Raw genomic sequence first — 6,248 nt, 5'->3', positions numbered from 1 at the left:
GTCTCTCTTGGTCTGGAAACGCCACTGAAACCAGTCCACCCCAGGTGACCCTGCTGGTCATTGAAATACTGGTAGCATAACTCCGAGCATCACAGCAACATACAAGCCCCTCCAGCCCGACAGACTGACCCAGAAGGAAGACCTTAACTGACCTGTCCATCTTGGACCTTCAGAGAATGTCATGGCTTCCTGGAAGTGTAGAAGCACCCCCTCCCAGGCTAGTTTGACCTGAGTCCAAAGGTGCAGGGCAGTGAGCACGGTGCCTGCCACACAGTAAGCCCTGAAAAAAAACAAAACAGGAGCTGTCACCTTGTCAGTGATGGCAACAGGGGCTTCGCTCTCTAGAAACTCATTGTCGAGTGGAGGAAGCATCCGAGTAAACAGATAACTAGAATACCGTGTGATACCAATGATGCAGGAAGTGGGACTGGGACTAGGAAGGGGTGGGGTGAGGAGCGCAGCCGTCAGTCACTGTTCAGCGGTGCAGCCCGCCTGTGCATCGATAGCTGTGCAAATGACTGCTCCTCCATTCGTCTGTCTGTGTGAACAGGAACTGACTCCTTGATGCAGGCCGCAGCGGCATTGATCATTTCCCTTTCCTGCAGCGGACGGGGCCCTCAGAAAACTGCTCACTGCCATCGAGTTGATTCTGACCCTTGGTGGCCCTATGGGACAGGATAGAACTGCCCCAGTGGGTTCCCAAGATGGTGACCCTTCCTCCCATGGATTGGCTGGTCATTGTTCCCTGGGGGCCTTGGAGTCAGCAGTCTAATTTGTAATCTACTCCACCACCAGGGCTCCCGGGGCCTTCAAGAACGCTTACAGAAATAGCACTTTGGATAGAATGAGGAGCTCAGTGGGTAAGTGCTCGTCTGTGAACCCACAACCACTCAATGGGAGAATGGATCAAGAGCTATGGGTTTGGCTCTCTTGGGACTGAAGCATATGCTCGATTTAAGCCCAGTCATCAGAGACCCTATTGCAATATTGAGGGGCAGGCAGGCAGGCTGGAAGGAAAAAGCAGAATGGTTGGCTGCTTCGGAAATGGAGTGCTCCATTTCCTGTGACTACAGCCTTAAGGCCACCCCCACCCCCACCCCCACCCCCGTCCGGAGCAGAACTGTCTTGACATCAGGGTGTTACCTGGCAAGCTTGTCCTGAAAACAGGGTGTACCTTTCCCAACAGCAAGGTTTTGAAAGAGTTTCTAATTAGAAATTCCTTTGGGTTCCAAGAGATGCTCGAGCTCAGGACTCTGGCAAGAGGCTCTTCATCTGCTGATTTTTCTGGAAGGACCCTGCTTGGGCTTGGTCACCTGGGCACATGACATCTGTCTTAGCTTGCCCATATAAGCAAGTTGCATGTTCAACCAACCAGTTGTCAGTGAATGTTGACTCTACCCAAAATGCTGGGCTAGGCTTTGTGAGGGAGACCTGTTCTCTGATCTCAGCACTTCTAATCCAGTTAAGCAGGTAATGTCTACAGTAGATCAGTGCCACACTGGGCTGTCAGGAGGAGCACCTGGGTGCCACAGGATTCTGGAAGAGGTAGACTTGCAGGAATTGGAAGAAGAGCAAAGGGAGCAATGAATAGTTGAAATAGAGGGGAATGGTGGTAGATGGGTGGGTGGGTGGATGGATGAATGAATTAATGAGTGCAGCAACACACAGCTACAGCAGCTTTAAAGTCAGTTAGATTAGAATGGCAGTTCTGCCCTTTAGTATTTGCATAATCCCAGCCACTTTAATTAACCCCCTCAGCCCCCATTGCCTCACCTATAAAATCCAGATGATACTACTTTCCCTGCAAGCTTGCGAGAATCAAATGTGCTGTACCTTACAGATGGTAGACACTCATTGTGAAGAGCAACTGGGTTTCTTTGTGTTAATAATGGTCTGGAAAAGGTTTCAGGTAGAACTGGGGTGATACCCTGAGGAATGGGTTGGAATGAGATGGCTGGAAAAGAGGATGTGTTAGTCAGGGTTGACTAGCAAAGCAAATTCATAGACACTCGTGTGCATAAGAAAGAGTTTTATATCAAAGAGCAATTGGATTTTGAGAAAACATCCCAGCCCAGTCCACATCAAGTCCACAAATCCAATATTAGCCCTTATGACTGATACCAGGCTATAAATTCCTCTTTAAACACACACAGCACATGTAATGATGCCTAATACAGGAAGATCACAGGCCAGTGGGTGGAGAGTCTTGTGGATCCAGTGGCGGTGGAAGCATCTCAGCGCTTGCATGGGTCTCCGCCAGGCTCCTCCAGCTCCAGGGCTCTGGCTCCATCAGTGTAGCACATCTGGCTTGTTATCAGGAATGTGAAGCAGGGAGAGTGTGTGTTCCAACTCCAGGGAGGAAGACATGAGTTCTCAGGAGCCTCAGGAGAAGGCCATGCCCACACTGAGGCCTCATTGGTTATTACCTGATTGGCAGGCTAGACTCACCCCTCCACTCAGGTTGACAGGAGATTATGTAACTGCCACAGAGGAGAATGGCAATCTCTGCTGGGTGAGTAGCCTTTTGGGAGTTTGAGGGCAGAGAAGCTATAGTTGCAGATGGAAGTTAGCTGGAGCCATTGGGTCCCTGGGGCTGGAAGGGTCCTGCTGGGACCTGGTTTTAGAGGGCTTGAAGGGCTAAGAAGGTCTGGCTTTTCCCTGGCGCCCAGAGAACCTTTCTGACGGATGGGAAGGAAGAAGGAAGGTCTCTTCTGGGGGGTTTCCTTCCCTTCCCAGCCTGACCTTGAGACCGCATCCGGACTTTGAACTTGAAAGCTTTCCTTTGACACTATTTATAGCTGCCCTTACCTTTTCCAAGTGGCCCTGGACTTCCGGCACCCAGAACCACTGGGGGATGGCTCCCAGCAGGCTCTCTCCCACACAGCCAGGGACAGAGCAGCAGAGGGCTGAAGAGAGGCAGCCTGGGGCAGAGTCAGGAAGCATGAGGTTTGTAGAGATTAGGGGGAACAAAGGGAAGCAAGGCCCCTAAACCTCCTTCTCTGCCTGTGACTCAGCAGAGTGAGCGCTCTGTTCCACCAGCTCGCCTCACCCGTCACAAGGCTCCACCCACAAGGCCATCTGCTGCCGGCATGGCTGCGGTGGCCTGCAGTTCCCAGGAGCCCTGGCTCTGGGGCCTGACTGTGCTTTCCCCCAGCACACACAGACTAACACAGGAGCAGGTCGGTGTCTGGCAGGCTTCCTTCTACAAGAGGTAGCAGAGTCGATGTGATCCGAGAATTGTCAACAACAAAAACCAGCCCTGGAGGAGGGAAAGGTATTAGAGTCTAAATTCCAAACACCCAGTTTGCAGGAGGCTATGGATGATGGTGAAAGGCCCAACCCCCTTCACAGGGTCCCCACCTGGGTTAAGCCTCAGGGGCAAAGCCCCACTAACTATGGATCAGAGATGAGAAAGGCAGAGTGCAACGGAGGGTAGATGACCACATCTGTCGTTTGGTGGAAATGTGTCGTCACTTGCTCACCCTCTGGAGTCAATGTGCAGTTGCTCCAGCTGTGACTCTTCACTGTGTTTCCATTCCAGGTGCTCCCAGTTTCATTCTGCCATGGTTGTTGGGCGGGTTGTGTGAGCTTTGTTATGATTTTATAAGTTTTTGTTTTTTTTGTATATGAAACCCATTGAGACGTTAGGGTTTTTATAGCAGTTGGTCCTCCTCATAAGACTGTTGTAAAAAGTAGGTCAGTTAAAATATGGAAAGCACCTAGAATCATGCCTGGAATACATTTATGTGATCTATGTACTTAGTTATTGTTGTAATGACTGATGGGTGGATGGATAGCTGGATGATTGATAGGTAAGAGAAAGACCAAACTCTACCATCCATGGAGTAGATTCTGATTTCAACTCCTAGCAACCCTGCAGGACAGGACAGGGCAGAGATTCCCGGGGGTTCTGAGGCTGTCACTGGGTACACCTGTGGAGCAGCCGGTGCTTTCAAACTGACCGTGTGGTTAGCCGGCCAACAAGTGACTCACTAAGTGACCAGGGTTCCTTAGACAGACAGAGAGATAGGAAAAGAGAGAGACAACTATTTTTAAAGGTGACAAAAATAATTAGACAGAGTCTTGCCTAACCAAGGCAATACTTAGAAGATATTTTTACGGTATAGCTGTAGAGTTAGCATTTTCTAGGAAAAAGATGGCATTATAGAAAAATGTATAAGTGGGGGGATGAGGAGCTGATATCAAGGGCTCAAATAGAAAGAAAATGCTTTGAAAATGACGATGGCAGCATATGTACAAATGTGCTGGACATGATGGATGGATGGATGGATGGATTGTGATGGGCGATATAAGAGCCCCCAATAAAAGTAATAAAAGAAAAAAGGAAAATGTATATATTGGGTCATTTCTTTCGAGGTTCATTTCAACATCTCTTGAAGCGGGCAGTGAGGGTTTGGCGGTTGAACGCTCACCTTCCATGTGAGAGATGCACCCCTTGGCTGTGGATTGATGCTGGAAGCAAGGGTGCAGGTGTTTCCAAGGCCAGCGACGTCTCCCAGAGGGAACAGGTTTCAGTGGAGCTTCCAGACTGAGAACACACTGAAGAAGGAATTGGCTGCACACATCGGAGAATGTCGTCACAGAAAAGCTGATGCGCAGCTTCGAAAGATCGTCAGACAGTGAAGGTCTGATGAACCGAAACACAACGTGGACTGAAATAGTGCCGAGGGGACGGCTCCCTCGGGTCAGAGGGCACTCCAAGGGTGACAATCAATGCTCATGGAAGCAGGAGTCGAGAGATCAAAAGATGTGTTACATTAAGTAAATCTGGTGCACAAGACCTCTCTTTAAAAAAATCTATTAATCATTTTAATGGGGGGCTCTTATAGATCTTATAACAATCCATCATTCAATTGTATTAAGCATGATTGTACATATGTTGCCATCAACATTTCCAAAACATTTTCTTTCTACTTGAGCCCTTGGTATCAGCTCCTCTTTTCCCCCCTCCCTACCACACCCTCCCCTCTTTGTGAATCCTTGACCAATTATATAATATTATTGTTATTTCATATCTTACAATGTCCCTTTTCTACCTTCACCCACATTTCTAATACCATCCCCCTTGGGGAGGGTATATATACAACCATGTGAAAGGTACTCCCTTTCTCCCCCTCCCCACCCACCCCCGCCCCCTACCCTTAGAGTATAGCTACTCCCACTCTTTTCCTGAGGGGTTTATCTGTCCTGGATTCCATGTGTTTAGAGCTCTTATCTGTACCAATGTGTGTACTCCGGTCTAGCTGGATTTGTAAGGTAGAACTGGGTTATGGTAGTGGGGCGGGCGGCGGGTGGGATAATTCAGGAACTAGAGGAATGATGTGTGATTCATTGGTGCTACACTGCATCCTGTTTGAATCATCCCTTCTTTGTGACCCTTCTGAGAGGATGTCCAATTGTCTATAGATGGGCTTTGGGTCTTCACTCCCACCCATCATGTTCACATTGATATAATTATTTGTTTTGAATCTTTTGATACCTGATACCTGATCCCATCGACACCTCATGATCATACAGCCTGGTGTGATTCTTCCATGTGGTCTTATTTGCTTCCTGCTAGATGGCTGCTTGTTTAACTTCAGACACTATATCTTTTGATAGCCAGGCACCATCCGCTCTCTTCACCACATTTGCTTATGCACCCATTTTGTCTTCAGCAATCATGTTGGGAAGGTTGCCAGGTTATTAGAACAAAGTGTTCTTTTGTTTAGGGAGACCTTGAGTAAAGGCCCGAAGTCCATCTGCTATCTTAATACTTAACATATAAATATATGTGCATTGGCCTCTATCCCTTTTATTATAAATTAATACATTTACATATATACATGCCTATAACTATACCTCTATAAATAGCTTTTTCCTTTCACCTTCCTCCTGTCCCACTATCATGCTCGGTCTCCATTCGGCTCTCAGTAATTCCTCTCGAATATATTGCCTTTGGTCACGCCCTACCAGGCCTTCTACACCCTCCTCACCATCAAGTTTAGATCTCTTGTTCCCTTGTCCCCGGTTTTTTGGGCCCCTCCCCCCCCCCCCAATGTCTCCCCCCTTCCACCCCCAGGACCACCAGTCCCATTGTTTTCTCCTCAGGATAGTTTATAGATAGACATAGAGTGAAAGGAAAAAAAATGAAGCAAAATAAAACCAAAAAAGTCCTGTAACTAGTTCCAGGTCTAGCTGCTGACCCTTATGACTGCTTTCCAATCAGGTCTGATGAGGTGCCAAGC

The sequence above is a fragment of the Echinops telfairi genome, unplaced genomic scaffold, assembly GCF_000313985.2.
Source record: "Echinops telfairi isolate 266 unplaced genomic scaffold, ASM31398v2 ScPeMD7_7468;HRSCAF=8506_0, whole genome shotgun sequence".
NCBI lineage: Eukaryota > Metazoa > Chordata > Mammalia > Afrosoricida > Tenrecidae > Echinops > Echinops telfairi.
The sequence above is the reverse complement of the archived record's forward strand: the minus strand, read 5'-3'. Positions refer to the sequence as shown.